General features: G+C 37.1%; 1 pseudogene; it reads right to left on the bottom strand.

Moving 5' to 3' along the window:
* Positions 1-14,117: 14,117 nt before the first annotated feature.
* The window catches only part of LOC114279068 (uncharacterized), a 58,262-nt pseudogene continuing 57,393 nt past the window's right edge, over positions 14,118-14,986 (bottom strand).

The following is a 14,986-nucleotide window of genomic DNA, read 5'->3' on the forward strand; positions in this document are numbered from 1 at the left end:
CAAACCGCCAATCTGCTCCATCCACATCCGCCGGATAGGCGGATGGATGCGGATTGATTTTCTTCAATTTGCCAATCTGGCGGACGAATGGCAGATTGGAGGTTCCGTGGCCGCAACCGACCCGGGCCCACCCCTACTTCGAACCAACTCTTGCTTTTTGCTATATATGAGCCATATCTCCCATTTTTGCAAAGAAGAGCATTGAAGCAATTTTGGGAGCCTCTCTCTCTAGAAAATTTCTCTCACTCTAGAAATTCCAGAGCTAAATTTCAACTTGTCTCTCTAGTTGGCTCTCCCTCTTGACCTTATGTGCATGCAAGAGATATTCTTGGAGATATACCTCTCCTTTGCCTAGGCTTCCTTGATCAAACTTGTTCACCATTGGGCTGAGATTCCTTGGAGCCTCCTTTGAGTCCTAGAAGGTAGTTTTAGCTCAGAGTTTGGACCTATTTTGCAGCTGTGCTTCCAGGGTAAGTATCTTCCTCTTTTAAGCTCATTTTTGTACACTATCTTGGCCACCTTTGCATGCTTGTTTTGGCACCCTTTCAAACTGTTTTTGGCTTGGTTTTGAACTGAAGAAAAATCTGTTTTTCAGTCCTAAAAATGATGGTTTAGGCCTTGTTTGGCTAGGGGGTGTTTCCTCCCTTTTGCTCCTTGGCTTGTAAGGCCTTTTGAGCTAACTTCCAAGCTTTTCAAACAAATTCTTTTTGGCATTAAAACCACTGAATTCCAGAGGAATTTTGGTGGTAGAAAACTTGTTTTGAGGGCCAAAATGGGAGGGGGTTGTCCCCCCCTCCTCTTCTCTTGTTTACTTGTATTGATGGCCCATCAAAAGAGCATGATTTCTCCTTCTGTTAAGCTTAGTTGAAGCACTTTTTTGTGACTTTTAGAACCTGTCATAACTCTTTTTTAGGCTGGTTTGGTCACCTCTTGCATGCTTTATACACTTGTAGTGCAAACTTACACACTAGCCTAACATGCATCATGCTTTAGACCATCATTCTAGTGTATTTTGGCTCAACTCCAAGAAGATTTTACTCATGTTTTTCCATGATCTAGGTATGATTTATGTTGTTTTGGTCATGTATGCCTTGCTTTGTACAGCCATAGTGCATTCTAGCTCACTAGTCTTGAGTTTTGAGTCCACTAGTATGCATTACTTGGGCTATTTGTATGATTTGACATCATTTGATATGTGATTTCAGTACATGTAGTGTGGCCATACATTCACATCTTTCACTCTTTCAATGCTTTGGAGGGTTGGTGCTTTGTGCTTTAAAAATGAGCCATTGTGTATGCCATCTTGCCTAGGCTTTTAGGCCACCATTTTAGTATGTATTTGGTCCTATTTTACCATGATAAAACTCTGTTTTTGGTTTTTTAGAGCATCCCTCATTTTCTTCTTACACTTGTAGTGTAAGTCCTCTTTGCTTGCCTTGCATGCCTAATGAGTGAGCTTATTATTCTAGCATGTGTTGACTTGGTATTAGCCCATTTTTGGTGTTATTTTGACATGCCATAACTCTAATTTTTGTTGGTGAAGTCATCTCATGCTTGGTTTTGGTAGGTGTAGTGTAATCCTCCTTATTGGCCTTGCATACTTCATGCTTCATGCCCTTCATGCTAGCTTGTTTTGGCTTTGCTCCATGCATGTTTTAGCATCATTTTTGCATGCTCTAAGACTGTTTTGGGTTGCCTTGGCCATATGCTTCATGTATTGCATAGCTATAGTGCAAGTGCCTATGCTAGTTTCAAGCTTTAAGCCTCCTAGCATGCTTCATTTGTAACATGTGCATGATTTGGCATCATCTACCATGTTATTTCAGAGAATATAGCATTGCCATGTTCTCACTTCTTTCACTCTTTGAGTGCTTTTAAGAGTTGTGCATTATTGCCTTGTTTGTGGCCTAGCTTGTATGCATGCATGCCTAGACTTTTAAGCTCCCATTTCAGCATGTTTTGGTCTTTGTTTTGACCTATTTGAGCTCTATCTATGGCTAGTTCATTCATTTGTGCCATATATTGCATGCCTCTTGTGTAGTCCTCCTTTGTAGCTTTGTGCCTTAAGGACCCTAGCATGCAATGCTTATGTTGTTTGGATGATTTGGCATAATTTCACATGATATTTCAGAGCATTTAGTATTGTCACACTTCCATGTTTGTCACTCCTTGAGCACTTTTGAGAGTTGTGCTCTTATGCTTAATTAGTGAGTCAATGCGTGAGCATGCATTTTCTAGCCTTCCATGCCATCTTTTAAGAGTGTTTTGGCCATTGTCTTGGCATGCATGAATTCTATTTGGGGTTGGTTTAGTCCATTGTGCATTGCATTGTATAGCCTTAGTGTTGTGTGCCTCAATGCTTCAGGACTTTATTTGCATGCTTGTTGTTTGCATTGTGTTTGGCATGCTCATGTTGCATTGCATTGTATTTCCATGTTGTTGCTTTGCATTGTGTTTGGATAGGGTGTTAATCCAAACACGAGAAACGAGGGACGTTTCATACTTGAAGCGATGAAGCGTGTCTCATTTCTCGGGCGCCGACGCTCTTGATCATGCATGATAAAGGTTAAGGCTTTTATGTGTTGTTTGTGCATCCATTGATATTAATTTGTGCAATCCTGGCTTCTCGGCCATCGTACATTGCGATGCTCGATTGGTGGCCCGAGAGTCAAGAACCTCACTCCCTTGAGCTTAAGAAATGATAGGGAGAGTGGTTATGCACACATACCTTGCAAATACACTGCTATGCCCCTTTTTGTTCTCTATTGCAGCAAACTAGAAGTGTGCAGAATTTTCTGGTCGGCAGACCAGTAAAAGTGGCTGGCCCACCACTTTTTCTGGTCTGCAGCAAAGGTAAGTGGTCGGCAGGTGGTTGGCAACACTAATAAGTGGTCGGCAATGCTCCTGGAAGTTCCCATGGTGGAGTACAAGCTATCTAGAGCTTTGTGCAATGTCATGAGAATAATTACAAACAGAGGCAAGTTGGGGCATCGCAATGGATTTCCAAACGAGGCGACCGAGCATGAATGCACTTCTCACCCTGAGGACATCTCTTTACTGTTTTACTTAGCTTCTTTGCTTAGTTAGCTATTTGGTTCTGTACTTAAGTAGTTAATGCGCTTAACTATTCATTTGTGTTTGTAATAACTAATTAGTTAACTTGTTAGTTAATTAGCTTCGTGTTGTAATAATTAGTTAACTTGTGAGTTAATTAGTTTCGTTTTGTAATAATTAGTTGAATTAGCTTAGATTAGCTAGTTAGCTTATTATTCGAACCCTCCGTCGAGAGGGCACAACTGTTGTAATAAGTGTGCGTGTGTGTGATGCATGTCTTCCAACCCCCATTTCTTTCTCCCTTTTACTTAACCGCTTTCAATGGTTAGTTTTAGGACATGTTTCAATTAACATCCTTATGCTATGCATGCCTGCATCATTCATTTGTCTTGCATGCACCGGGCTCGGCGCATCATACAAACTGCATTATATTTCAATACCTATTTGAATACATGTTATCAAGTTGCATCAGCATGACATCTTAGAATAGACGAGCCTATCTTAGTTGCATTTTTGCATATGTTGCATTAGGCATTGTTTGACATAGCTATGATCATGCATTGATTACTAACTAGCTTCTGTTTTGGCTTGGAGTACTAGGTAAGCTTTTACGCTTTAGCATCCTTGCATGTGTGTAAGTGATTGCCATGATAGCATGCTTGCCATGAGGCGATGTGCTTATGTGTTTAACTGCATGAATGCCTGTGGATGAAGCCCACTTGAGTTGGAACAATTCATCAAAATGTGTGTTTTAAGCCCACTTGAGGGTGGCAAATCCGCGTCATAGCCTACTTTAGGGTAGCAATTTCAAACCATTTTCGAAAACAAACATGAGATGTTTTGTTCCAACTTGAGCGGTTTAGTCTATACTTGTACGCTATGCGCATCACATAGTAAGATTAGCTAATAAACCAGAATAAGAATGCACATGTTTTCAAAAACAACATATCATGTCAGTAGAGGTCGATCCTTTGATCGGGTGAGCGGGGGTGCTTATTTCAGAACCTTCCCCTCTCGTACCCAAGTTCCCGAACTGAGGCAACTTTGGTGATGACGGACACGTGGCTTTGGGCACGAGTCAGGGTTTCCTAAATTTCCCAAAATAAAATATTTATGTGGCGACTCTGAAATCTGGCAAAGCAGTTCATGTTTGGCGCTTTTTGATTAAAATCGATTTTTCAAAACGATTTGCCAGATTTGGACTCTTTGGTGATTTATCAGTCTTACATTACACTTTGTGAGATTAGATTCAGAACTGTGACAGGAGTTCGAACTATAGTAGCTAGAACTACGATTCGAGCCCCCGCGCGCGGAGCAGAGTTCCGAGCGGTCTACACCCCCCCTCCTAAATTTTGAGGGGTTAGCAATTTTGGAGCAAAATTATCTCTCTCTCTCTCTCTCTCTCTCTAGATTTCTCTTTCTCTCTTACAATTTTGTACTTTGTAACTAGTTTTCTCTACACTTTTATATACACTACCTTGATCAAAGTTAATTCTCTTTGAGCTGAGGTTCCTTGAGACTTGTTTTGAGCTCTAACAAGTGGTTTTAGCTTGGATTTGTGCCTAGAGTTATTCTTTGCTTCAAAAGGTAGTTTACTTGCTTTGTTCACTTGTTTAGTATACTTGTTTTCTCATCTTTTTAAACTATTTTGAGGCTGGTTTTGAACAAAAAAAAAAAAACCTTTTTTTTTATAACCTAAAATGTTGGTTTGAGGCCATTTTCAAGTGGGGGCGTGCTTTACCCTTCTTGTTTATTAGCTTGCTAAGTTTTTGTGCCTTTATTCATCACTTTCAAATCAACTTTTTTGGGCATTTTAACCACTGAATTTCAGAGTATTTTCAGTGACCAAAAACTCATTTTGAAGTCCAAAATTTGAGGGGTTAGCCTCCACTCCTCATGTCTTGTTTGCATGCCTAGTTAGCTTCACATGTTAGCATGTTTTTCTAGCCTAACTTAGCTTGAGTCCAGCATGTTTTAGCCTCTGAAATAACCTGTTTTAGCTCTGTTTTGGGCTAGTTAGTTTGTTTGAGTCTTGTTTTGCATAGTTGTAGTGCAACCCCATGCATTAGCTTAATGTTTTGGATTTTCATGTCTTGAGTCCAGCATGTTTTAGACCATATTTAGGGCTGTTTTGCCTCTATTTTTGGTTATTTGTTTCATTTAAGCCTGGTATGGCATGATTGTAGTGTTAATTCCTTTACTAGCTTAGTGTTTTAAGGCTTCAATTCTCATTGGTTTGAGTTGGTTGCATGTTTTAGTGCTTTTTACCATTCATTTCCAGCACTTAACCACCTCTGCAATCCCCATCAATTCTTCACTTTTGATTTTCTTTGAAAGTGGTTTCAAACCACTTGTTTGCCTGAGTGTGAAATTGAGGTGCTACACCTAATGGTTTAATCCCTTAGGGGGTTCATTACCAACAATGTAATGCCTCTTTCATGTCCAAAGCAACTTGGGGCTTGAGACCTCTTTCCATTAGAGTACACTCACCAATGGACAAATGGATTAATGAATGGTTTGGTAATTAAAATGAGTAAACAAAATTGGCAAGAAAAAATGTGCAAGATAAGCATTCTTTGTGTTGCATTGCATGTGTTCAAATCAGATGTTAATTTGAACACATGGAAAATGGGACATTTTATACTCAAACTGATGAAATGTTCCATTTTCCTAGGTCTCCATTGCCCTTGATCATGCATGATAGGGTGGTGGTCATTTTGGTCTTGTTTGTGCATTTATTGAACTTGTACAAACTTGGTCCCTTAGCCATCATGCATGGAAATTGCTAGATTGATGATTTGAGGGCCAAGAGTTTCTCTCCTTTGAGTTTGTGTGATGATAAGGAGGGTAAACAATATAGACAACCTGTGAGAATACACTGTTTTGCTCTGTTTTTCTCTCTATTGCAGCATGCAAGTGTAAACCAACAGTAGCCGACCGGCCACCAATGGTAGCCGACTGGCCCCTTGTCCCTTTTGTCGACCATCAGTGATTTTTGCACAATGTGATGGTAAGATGAAGCAGAGGTGTTCTGGAAATTGGCAGAATTTTCAATAATCAAATGTACAAATAGAGGCTCGCAGCAGCAAGGCAATGGCTTTTCGAGTGACGGATCGAGCATGCATGCATCCCTCACTTCCCGGGGCTAAGTAGTTCATTACTTAGTTTACTTGCAATTGACTTGTGATCCATTAATTAGCTAAGTAGTTAATTAGATGTGATGTAATTATTTAATTAGTTAGCTAGAATAGTTAATTAGTTTTCGATTTGTAATAATTAGTTAGCTTAATTAGCGTAGCTAGTTGGTTAGCTCTTATTCATTCGGACCCTCCTTCGAGAGGACACAATGTTGTAATAAGTGTGAGTGCGTGTGTGTATGTCTTCCAACCCCACGCCTTTCTCCCTTTTACTTAATCGCTTTCGATGGTTAGATTAGGGACATATTTTAACTTAGCATATCGCATGCTTGCATCCATTCATTCGTATTGCATGCACTGAGGCTTGGCGCATCATATAAACTCCATTGCCATTTCAATAATTCTTTGAATACGTGTTTAAATCGTATGTTGTTCAAATCAATCCATATGCCATATTAGTAGCCGAGCCTATTAATTGCATATCGCATGTGTTGCATTAGACATCTTATATAGTTAGGAATCATGCATATTTTGTAACTCATATCTTCTTAGCTCAGAGTACTAGGTGAGTTTTTACGCTTTAGCATACTTGCATAAGTGTAAATGTTGCCATGATTAGCATGCTTGCCATGAGGCTATGTGCTTAAATGCTAAACTGCATGAATGTCTGTGGATGAAGGCTTGTTTGAATTGGAATGATTCAACGAATGTAAGTTTTAAGCCCACTTTGTTGAGTGACAAATCATGTTTTAAGCCCACTATGTTTGGTGGCAAATCAGCAATCTTTAAGCCCACTTGAGGTGGCAAATTCAAACCATTTTCGCAAACAAACATGAGTTGAGTTGTTCCAAATTGAGCAAACTAGTCTATACTTGCTTGTGCACATCACCTAGTAAACATAGCTTAATAACCGAAACAAGAACACATAATGTTTATAAAAAAATCATATCATGATTAGTAGATGCCGATTTCATGGCCTTCTCCTCTCGTACCTAAGTTCCTAAGCCTAGGTAACTTTGGTGATGACGGACACGTCGCCTTCGGCACGAGTCAGGGTTTCCTAAATTTTTCTAAAAATAAAATATTTAGGTGGCGACTCTGTATCTGTCAAAGCAATCCAATTTTGACATTATTTGATTTAAAATCGATTGTCCAAAAGGTTTGCCGGATTTGGACTCATTAGTGTTTATCAGTTTCACATTGTACTTGTAAAACTAGGTTCAGAACCGCAGAAGTCTAAACTGTGAGACCTTCTTGTCAAAACCTTTTCGAAAGGCGGGGCACGGAAAAAGGCGAGTCCACATTAAGCAATTGCACCAAGCTTGTAGAGAAGCTGGCTTCTTTTATGTGGTAATTCTCTGTGAATCCATTGTATATTCTTTGTCTGTGTGTCTGCTGCAATCGTATCAAATTGGTGATTTGAAGACCCATAATCAAACCAATGTACTCAAAAATCAAACCAACCCCACCCAAAAAGGTTCTGTTGGTTCAGTTTTTCAGTTTTTCGATTTGTACACCCCTAATTTGAACCCATTAGTCATTTCAATGTTCATCTTTGTTTTCAATAATTTATTTTGATTGGGGCAGTTGTTAACTGATCCCAAGTATCTTCCCTCTTTGTTGTCTTGTTGGATACCTACTATCATTTTGAATTCATAACTTCAACAGAGCAAGACTTCAGGGACTTGTTTGGTTTAGATTATTAAATGTGTGTTTGATTATTTAAATAGGTAATTTAATGGATAAACAAGTTGTATATAATCATACAACAATGATTCATCCCACTAAAAACATCACCACTAATAGCACTAATGCATTAAAAAAGTAAAAAAAAAAAAAAAAAAACACAACTCCAAGACCAAAACATCACATCATTAATGGCGGGACCCACTGCCACCTAATTAGTGGGAGCACTAATTAGTGCTCCCAAGCATTTTTCATAATCATATTTGGTTAGCATGTATGATTGTTTACACATAAAAACAAACATATTTGATTAAATAATGAAAATGGAAACAGGGTCTAAGTTTAACCAACACTGGATTGATATTTCAAAAAATGTTTTTTTTTTTTTTTAATATTTTAAAATCAGCCCAAACATCCTAAACCAAATTTTTATTTATTTATTTATTAATATATATACATACTTTTTAATATTGTTTTTTATGTGTTGTGATTAATCAGAAGGTCCACGGTATACCCGATTCCATTATCAAAGAGGTTAGAATGTGGCACACAAGTTCTTCAGTCTACCTTATGAGGAAAAACTAAAGATTAAAATATCTCCCACAACTGGATGCAGGTATGCTCCCTGGAATAACTTGTGGCATTAGTATTTTCTTTTTTATTTTTTCACTTGGAAATTGCTTCCTAATTTGACAGTGAGTTAACATTTTGCACATAGAGCGTGTCAGCGGATTGGCAAAAATATAACCAAAGGGATCCTTGACATGCACGAAGCTATTGATGTATGTTTTGCTTAATTGCGTCGGAAGTTTTGGTGTTTGTGTTGCCACTATGAATAGTTAATTTCCCGAATCAATTATGGCTTGTGGGCATCTGAATAACCACCAAGAAATGATAATACATTCTAACCAAAGAAATGATAGACCACATCAATCCAATAACTTCTTGAACTCTTCAACACAACTATATAGAAAACCAAAAAATGATAATCGGCTGTTTGATTTCATATATATTCAATGGCTTGCATTCTAGTCAATGTCATTCGCAGTTTCACAAGCACATATGTTATGAAGCACAAATACTTCAAAAAGGAAGATATATTCGTATCACATCCATGTCGGATACCGATACTCCTTGAATACTTACGGATACGTATCGGATACTTATTAAAAGTATCTGATACTTCTTAATTATTTTTCTATTAATTTTGGAGTATCGGATACTTAATTTTGAAGTATCGGATTTTATTTAGTTATTTGATAAAAAGAACATAGTGAGAGTTAAAATAATAAAATTTGTTAAATTTATTGTTTTATGCATGTCCTCTATAACTACATAGAAAGTAAGAATTAACATGAGAATATTACAATAATAAAATTAATAAATTAATAAATAAATAAGCAAGTAAACTTGAATACAATATTTTTACTAGTACCAAAGGGAAAAGCAAAAGAACAAGTTATGGATTATTTTATTATTGTAATATAAACATATTAAATTTGATATTAAAATGAAATATTTGCAACACCTATTGAAAATTTTAAAAATAAATAAGCTACTGTCTTAAATTAATACCTAATTCTTAAATGTTAGTGTTTTGCATTATAAAATTACAATGAGATCACTCAACATTCTTGAACTTATGTGTAATTCACTGCCAATAATATTTTTTAAATATATTTTTTATAAATGTATCTTAGTCGTATCCATATCCGTATCCTACTTTCTTAGATTTTGGCTTCTCACCATATCCATATCTCATATCTTGTATCTCGTATCCGTGCTTCCTAGGACATGTGTTATTTTTGTTTGAATAGGCATATGTGTTATTTTTGTTTGAATAGGCATATAGAGTGACGCGATGCATTGGTGTTGTGCATAGGGAAAAAGCTCTGATTCTCTCTTTGATAATAGTAGTAATGTAGTATTGGTATGATGTTATAACTATTTATCTGTTTGGCTTCTTTTTTCTCTTTTACGGGTGGCAGTGCTATAGAGAAGTGAAACCGAGGATGTACGGTACTCTCAGCAAACCTTTAGAAGGTCCTAATCAATGGTACGTAGAATAATGATTTTTATTTTAAATTTCCATCCAATATGAAAGAAGATTGGGAAATGATAAAGAGCTCTAAATATAGAGTTCTAATATAAGCTCTAATGATGTGTCAAAGCAAAAAAAAACAAAACAAAACAAGGTACAAACATCACATCAGGGTAGGACCCACCGTCCCATTAGAGCTATTAGTAGGGGTGTGCATAATACCGCCGAAACCGCCGAAACCGCCAAAACCGCACCGAACCGCACCGCCAAGGCAAATTCGTTATTATTTATCAATCGAACCGCCGGTTTTTGGTAAGAAAAATGGCAAATTTTAGTGACACTTTTATCAATCCGCCGGTTTCTATTTTTCTTCCAAACCGCACCGACCCGCACCGCTATTAAATCATGTTTTATAAGATTCTAAAAATTCTTTTTTACTTAAGTTTGCTTGTTGTTCTATACCTTAAAATATAGTATTACATTACTGTCCGAGGGGAATTTTATGTATTGTATTTGATCATTGTAACTTCCACAGATGCTTGTAATGAACTGATGGCATAGTCGTTGATATTATCATGTTGTTGCTACACTTGCTGCATTAGAAGAAAGCTTCGCAAGATGCTTAACATCACGATATCTCTCGTCTTTTTTTTACTCTTTGATTTAAGTTTTGTAATTTGAATTATATTTTTTATAAACCGCCAATCCGCCCGAACCGCCAAGGCAAATCCGCCATTATTTGCCAACCGAACCGCCGGTTTTTAATAAGAAAAATGACAAATTCTAGTGACACTTTTATCAATCCGCCACCCGCCATACGGTTTCCATTTTTCTCTCAAACCGCACCGACTCGCACCGCGCACACCCCTAGCTATTAGAGCTCCTATATTAGAGCTCTAAAGCATTTTTGAAAAAGATTATGTTGGCATCTCCATTTTTAGGATGCATCTCTCTCTCTCTCTCTCTCTCTCTCTCTCATTGTTCACTGTTCACCTAGTTCTTATTGCTTGTGATTTTTTTGGTTTTCTACTTCCATTAATTGTTTCTTCTCGCAGGAGTATATCAGCCTTTGTACAGGTCCATTTCTTACTGAGATTAATAAATACTAGTTTAAAAACTTCGGTGATGTATTTTTATAGTTCTAAGATACCATAATTTTACAAATGTCAATTACCAAGTGCAGCAGATCTTTCAAGAAAAATTATGTGGGGGATTGCTCTAGCATGGATGCATCGGCAGATGAGTTTGAAGGTGAAAGAGCCGGAGATCCATTTTGGGTTTTCCAAATAATTGGTTACCCTGTTTTATCCCATGCAAACGGCAAAGACATGACAGAAAATGATATTGGATGGTAATTGAATGTTGCTTATCTTGGTGCTTTCACTTTTTATTGTGTTTCGGTTGTTCCAATTTGGTGAGGTCTTTGTTTTCTTGTTATTTTGTCTATCTGTCACTCTGTTCAAACAAATCCAGTGGAGCTCACACTGGTCAATTTCTAGTCTTTACACGTTTTAATGTGAAACATCCATATGATCTTATTCGTTGGTCGTGATTTTCTTATGCTGTTGTGTAACAGATTTGTTGCCGTTAGTTAATCAGAATGCTGATATAACTGCACTTGAGGTATGATCATCGACTCTTTCTTTTAATTTTAAATTTTTTTTTTTTTTTTATAATTTTGGTTTAAAGAAAGAAATTTCTCACTCTTATCATTTATATACTAACCAATACATTTGTTTACGAGACCTCCAGGGTTAAATTCTGTTGATTTGAAAATGACGTAATACTAGATTCTCGTTTTTAATTTATTTCTTGTTCCGTTCAATTTGGGGTTTAAAATTTTAATTTATTTTGCTGTTATCTTATTTAATGTTTTTTATTTTATTTTATTTATCAAGCCAAAAGTAGTAATTTTAAGGTGAGAAACCAATCTGGTGAGTGGATATCAACTCCACCCGTCCCCGGCACATTTGTTTGCAACATTGGTGACATGCTAAAGGTATGTAACTTCACCACTCTCCAATATCTGTTACTGTCTTTCCACCGAGTCATCAACAAATCTCCAAAATATCGAGTCTCCGTGGCCTACTTTTATGAGGTTATCTCTTTGCTTCCACTTGTTCCCTTACTTTAATCTTTAATATTTGTGTTTTGCTCTTCTTAAGTGGTCCTTTTTGCATGTTGTTTTTCATGAACAGACGAACTTTGACGCTGCAATAGAACCCTTGGATATTTGTATAAAGCGAACAGGTGGAGCTAAGAAGTTTGAAAGAGCAGTTTATGGAGAGCATTTAGTTAGCAAAGTAACAACCGATTTTGTAAAAGAGGATGATTTAGATTCTTGATCTTTTGACCACCTACTTGTATCTTTACGAACCATTAAATAATTCAAAGTTGTGTAAACGGCATCTCAAATGGAATTGAAACATTGTTCGTTGCTGAGTGTATTGGTGTTTGTATTCTGTCATTAGATCAATTTAACTGTACTTGCTTTCTTTGTTTTCCTCATCTTCTTTTGCCAATCATCTCCAAGTTGATGAATTGAGGTAAAGTGCGCCATGTCCTAAAGGGATGGGGTGGGTTGGGATGGCAGTTGCAACGGGTGGCAAGTTGTACAGATATAAGCTAAAGAAACATTGTTAGACTATCTCTAATGGTTACTTAAAATTGTCATCAAATTTAAAGAAACATTGTTAGACTATCTCTAAGGGTTACTTAAAATTGTCATCAAATTTAAATTTGATGAAATATAGCTTCAAAACTTGTTTCAACAATTTCATCAAATTCAGAACTTAGAATTTCACTTTTCTTTCACCAAATTGAAGACAATGTGTCTTTCATCAAATCACTCTATATTGTCGTTGGATTTTTATCACCGGATGTTCTCTTGGTCGTCCCTCCGGATGACTATCTCAAAGCAAAAATTTATGAGAAAATTACACTGTCCAATTGTCCACCAAGTCGACCGGTGATTTGATGAAACTCCAGAACCCTCCGTTGGAACACTTGATATCAAGGAAGCATTTATTCAAATTTTTACTCAATTAATAATTACACTACTTCACTTCAATTAATAATTTAACTATAATATTTCTTATTTATTACATTGTTGCGTACACATAACTATAAACATATTCGGCAGCATATATCATAGTTCTAAATATCGGCCGGTACGGTACGTACCGGCCGATTCGTACCGGAAAATCATATCACCGATTTGGATATCGACCGGTATACCGATGAGAATGAAATTCACAGCCGTACCGTCCGAGTCCCGATACATAGCGGCCCAAATCCGATACATGCGACGATATAGTCCAATACAGATTTGTTGTGCTGTTGTTGTGCTCTGTTTTGTTGATGTTGTTGTGCTCTGTTTCTGGTCTCTTCTTCTTCTTCTTCTTTTTCTTTTTTTTTTGTTGATCTAAAGCTGAAATGTTTGTCTGGGTTGGCCGGATTCTGCAGCTTCCGGTTAGCGTTTTTACAGAGAGAGAGAGAGAGGATAGGTGGTATGGGTGTCTTGCTTCCGGTCAACGTCTTGCAGTCTTGTATTATGGTTTCGGTGTCTGAGGTTGAAATGGAAAAGAGGAGAGAGATAATTAGGTACATGGAGGTGCATTGGGAGTATGAGATTGAAATCGATAAGAAGGGAGAGGTACTTAGGTACATGGGAGTGCATGTGTTTATAGTGGATTTGTAGATTGTAATTGTTTAGATTTTTTTTTTTCATCTATTTATTTCTTTATACACCTACACCTCTATTTATATTAATATATATATTTATTTTTTTCTCAGTACAAGAAAAATAAATAATCAAATTAATTTTTTTATTAAAAGTTTAACATATGTCAAAAAAAAGTTTGAGGCTAAAATAAATACATATCATTTAGTTGAAAATGAATCAAAAATGCTCCTACATATCAAAATTTTGATTAAAATGTAACAAATTTAGGCTAAAAAAGTTTCAAAAAAAATGCATAAAATTTAGTTTTAGAGGGATTGCTAATGATTTTTAAAATTTCACGGTCGCAACACCCGATTTCTGATTCGTACCGGCCGATACTACCGATACCGATACTCCGCGATCGATACCGTTACGTTACCCAATACCGCGATTTAGAACCATGGCATATATGATAGTCTTGTCACCAACAATGTTCGTTGGAGTTTCGATGAACAACACGGGACTAAACCAACAATTAAGGCAAATCCATCTTACGATACCTTTCCAGAGCAGCATAAGAAGGCGACAGAGTAGGGACGGGTGGCATTAGTATCTCTTCATCAGACGGTGCTCTCCTAGAAGCAAAATCCTCAATATCACAAGGTAAGTAATTCATAGACTTTTCATCCGGGCACGACCTCTCCATTGAGAAAAAAGCAGCACATTCAACCTTACTTTTCTGAAAAGGTAAGTCCAGAATGCAATTCATCCTAACGTCTAGCACGTTCCTCTTGATCAGCTCTCTGCATTCTGGACCTACCTGTGTGAAGTAGTTGTAACTTAGAGTAAGATTCGACAGGTCATCGAGCTGGCACAGCTCTTCCAGTACCGTCCCATACAACTTGTTAAATGACAAATTCAGCAGCTGCATCTTCTCCAAACACGCGTAAGAGAGCGGTATGGGACTCGTCAACTGGTTCATGCTGGCATCAAAGACAATTGCTATCTTCAACAACCCAATTTCATACGGAAGACAACCAGACAGTTTGTTGTTCAAAAGCAACACCTCGAGCAAATTGATTTTAGCATGGCGATGCTTTTTGGGATTAGACCGATGAATTTGTTGTTCGCCAAGGTGAGTGTTAGGGAAAATATGTGATTCCCCACAAGTAAATCAATCAATGGGAATAAAAACTAATGCGGAAAAATTAAATCAAAAACAACACAAGAATTTTTACGTGGTTCCCTCAATGTGAGGTACGTCTACGGGATCGAAATCCGATTCCACTATCAACCAAATAAGTTTCCAAACGATTACAAACGAGACACGAATGGTCTCACAAAATCACCTTTAGGTGAATTTCAAATAATCATAAATAAACAAGAGGAAAGACCTCACCAAAT

The sequence above is a fragment of the Camellia sinensis genome, chromosome 4 (assembly GCF_055761805.1).
Source record: "Camellia sinensis isolate YWXY chromosome 4, ASM5576180v1, whole genome shotgun sequence".
NCBI lineage: Eukaryota > Viridiplantae > Streptophyta > Magnoliopsida > Ericales > Theaceae > Camellia > Camellia sinensis.